This window comes from Rhinoraja longicauda, chromosome 34, assembly GCF_053455715.1.
Source record: "Rhinoraja longicauda isolate Sanriku21f chromosome 34, sRhiLon1.1, whole genome shotgun sequence".
In the NCBI taxonomy this organism is placed as follows: Eukaryota; Metazoa; Chordata; class Chondrichthyes; order Rajiformes; family Arhynchobatidae; genus Rhinoraja; species Rhinoraja longicauda.
Genome location: NC_135986.1, coordinates 16,506,645 through 16,510,192, shown reverse-complemented (window position 1 = coordinate 16,510,192; position 3,548 = coordinate 16,506,645). Strand labels below are relative to the sequence as shown.

General features: G+C 47.4%; 1 non-coding gene across 1 annotated transcript; it reads left to right on the top strand.

The window, feature by feature from the left end:
- Positions 1-2,503: 2,503 nt before the first annotated feature.
- On the top strand, positions 2,504-2,575 carry trnaa-ugc (transfer RNA alanine (anticodon UGC)). The gene has a single exon. It is a non-coding gene; the product is annotated as a tRNA-Ala (tRNA).
- The last annotated feature ends 973 nt before the right edge of the window (positions 2,576-3,548 follow it).

The following is a 3,548-nucleotide window of genomic DNA, read 5'->3' as shown; positions in this document are numbered from 1 at the left end:
GGTGCAGTACTTCTGCCCGCAATTACCGACGTGTTTGGGCAGCTTTTGATGCACTGTTGATTGTCTGTGTTTGACTCCAAATGTCACTCATTCCTTCTCCAAGTGATGCCGCCACTCTCGCTGAGTTCCTCCAGCATTTTGAATCGATCCTCATTTCTTTCCTGCGGTTCCGATCGGTCCACGCTGCTTCACCTTTCCTCGCAGGGCAAACCTGGCGAACCTTTGCTGCGCTCCCCGCGTTCACGGGTACTGGATTTCTCAGGTAGCGACCCGACCTGTGCACACGAGAGATTGAATATTGGAACCCACGTGGTCAAAGGGCAGTGGAACCAGAATCTATGAATATTTTGCGGGCAGAAGTACCTAAAAGACTATACTGCATGGACCGAAAGGTCACCGTGTTGTTTGGAATGCAATGTGGAGGGTGTAATTAGATCATATAGTTTTGTTTCGTTGTTTATTGACAAATGTACCGAGGCACAGTGAAAACTTTTTGTTGCGTGCTGTCATGTCAACGAAAAGACGCGATTGCAATGGGTCAATGGTTCGGTGGTTTCTTTATTGGCACGTAGCAGGCCCAACTAAATACATTTCTTGCAGACCAACCAGCAAGATTCTCCCCCGTACGTAAGCACAATCGCTCCACGGTCAGTAAAGAATGTACAGAACAGCCCTTTGCACACATATGCATGAACCGCCTTTTTGGCGCCATAATTCCCACCTGCAGCTAGCTGCAAAGAACCTTTACAGCCGTCGCCTTCATTTTGGTCGACCCGCGAATCGATATCCAACCCCTTTCCAATTCCCTATCACGGGGCGAGCAGAGTCCGGATTTGGCGGACTTTCATATCGAAAGGAGTCGGGCCTCTGGTTAGGATACAGCTGTCCCATTGAATCCCGCCCGACATCCCTTTCTTCCCCAGTGTTGAATAAGAGGCCTAAAAAGTGGAATGATTTCCAACATATACAAAATTATGAAGTAACTTAATGGACCTGGCAGTATCCCGGAAGTATAGGTAGAGGCAACGTTTTGGTCCGAACCCTTCTTCAGACTGATTGTACTGGGACGGGAAAGAAAGCTGGGAGAAAGGAGGAGCAGGACAGAGCACGGACGGTAATGGGTGAACACAGGCGAGGGGGTTGTTTGATAGGCAGGTTGTTGGACAAGGCCCAGAAATAATGAGATCGATGTGGGCCCGCAACGACAAGAGTTGCGAATTGTTAAGCTTGGGGATAGACAATTTGCGAATTGTGTATAGAGTGTATTATAAACGGTACAAGTTGAGAGCGAGGGGGGGGGGGGAACCATTGCGGTCAGCCAGGTTTCATGGAGGGATGAGGAGAGCGGGGGTGGGGGACCTGGATGAAAAAAGGGCTGCTCTTGGGGGAGAAAAGGGGGAAGGAGTACGCTGTTGCAGGTTAGTTACCTAAAATTGCAATTTTTTAATTGATTGCGCCATGATGGTTTTAAGCTACACAAGCGAAATATGAGATGGTGTTCCTCCATTTTGCTTGTGACTTCACTTTGACCATTGAGCAGGCCCAGGAGACAAAGTTCAGTGAAGGCATGCGGACATTAGTTGAAAAACGGTTAGCGACCGGGAGACACATTGGGCCTTGGCGGACCGAGCACAGGTGTTCTGCAAAGTAGTCGACCTGTCCTTGCTTGTACAGAAGCCCAAATCGGCAATAGCGGATGCACTACACGCAGTTAGAAAATGTGCAAGTGAACATATATGTCACCTGGAAGGACAGCTGTGGTCCCGGGATTGAGTGGAGGAAGAATATATCGACCGGTGCTACGTCTCCTGCGATTGCAGGGCAAAGTACCCGGAGAGTGTGCGGTTTGGTGAGGAGGAATGTGTGACCAAGGCGTTGCGGAGGGAGTTTTAATTGTGGGGAGATTGAAAGTGATGGAGATCTGATGTTGTGCTTTGATTTGTTTCTGGGTTTTTAATCTTTCTGTTTTGCGTGTGAACCGATCTGATGATAGGTTATCGACCCAGCAGGTGACTCTCATTCTCACTCGATGCTGTCCGACCGATTAGTCTTTCCACTGTGTTCTGCTCTCTTTCAGACTGACTCGCAGTGTTGTGTTCGATGCAAAGATTCACTGCTTCCGCCATTGCCCCGAACCTTTAAAATAACATCAACGGCATTTAATTCCAAAACACAGACCGATTCATGTATATAAATATACAGATCCGTTCGTGTTATTTCCACCCGTTCTTCTCACTCGCGTCCACTTCCCCGACCAACTCCCATTGATCAGTTTCAATAATGGAATGAGAGACTACTGGACAGAAAGGATATCCAGAATTTACCGGGGAGAATTGGGACAGTGGGCTAAGTGTTGCATGCCAGAGCATTCGTGTTGCATGCCAGAGCAAATCGAAGGCCGATTCGGCCTGCCCCCGCTATTTTCTGTCTTTTTCCGTCGATGTTTCGTTCACAACTGGAGCGACACTGGATCGAATTTGCCTCTCGAGATGCTCGCGACATTGGGGATGTAGCTCAGCGGAAGAGCGCATGCTCTGCATGTATGAGGCCCCGGGTTCAATCCCCGGCATCTCCACACCGTTTTAAAAATTGACGGAAAAATTTCTAAGACGTCCGGCCGAAGGACTGACCAGATTCTGACTGTAAAATGCAAACTCGGTGATGGACCGAATCCCAGAGTGCAGTGAAAGTGATCGTTCAAGAACGTTTAATTGTCACATGTTCCAAACACCGAACAATGAAATTCTTACTTGCTGCAGCATAAAGGGTCTGCAAACACAGTACATGTTTACTCATCGGCAATACGATGAAACAATCTTGACAATTAAAACAAAAAAATAAGATTTCAAAAGATCAAATTCATTAGCGATGGTTTTGATGAGTATCACTTGTACCAAGGTGCAGTGGAAAGCTTTTGTTGCGTGCTATCCAATCAAATGAAAAACAGAAAATGATAAAGTGTACCACATTTAATACATGGTATCACAAAATGCTGGAGTACCTCAGCAGGTCAGGCAGCATCTAGGAGAGAGGGAATGGGTGACGTTTCGGGTCGAGATCCTTCTTCAGTCTGAAGAAGGGTCTCGACCCGAAACGTCACCAATTCCCTCTCCCCTAGATGCTTCCTGACTTGCCTTGTTACTCCAGCATTTTGTGATACCTTCGATTTGTACCAGCATCTGCAGTTATGTTCCTACACATTTAATACATGGGACAGTCTGATAAAGACCGATTAACGTTAACGCAAAGGTCTCCAATGAGGTCGATGGGACGTCGGGGCCACGCCCCAGCTCGTGAGAGAATAGTTCACTTGTCTGATAACTGCGAGGAAAGCAAGTTAACTCGCAGCTTCGTTTCGTTGGTATTTGTAGTTGCGGGTGATAAATCACCTCCAATATCCCACGTTTAAAATTATATTTTGTTCGTTGTAAGGGTCTGGGAATCGCGAAAAAGTACACAGTGGGAGCAGCGAGCACAGGAATAATAGGCTTATGTGAGGGGCACTGGGAATGTGAACAATGACACGGTGGGAGCAGTGAGCACAGGGT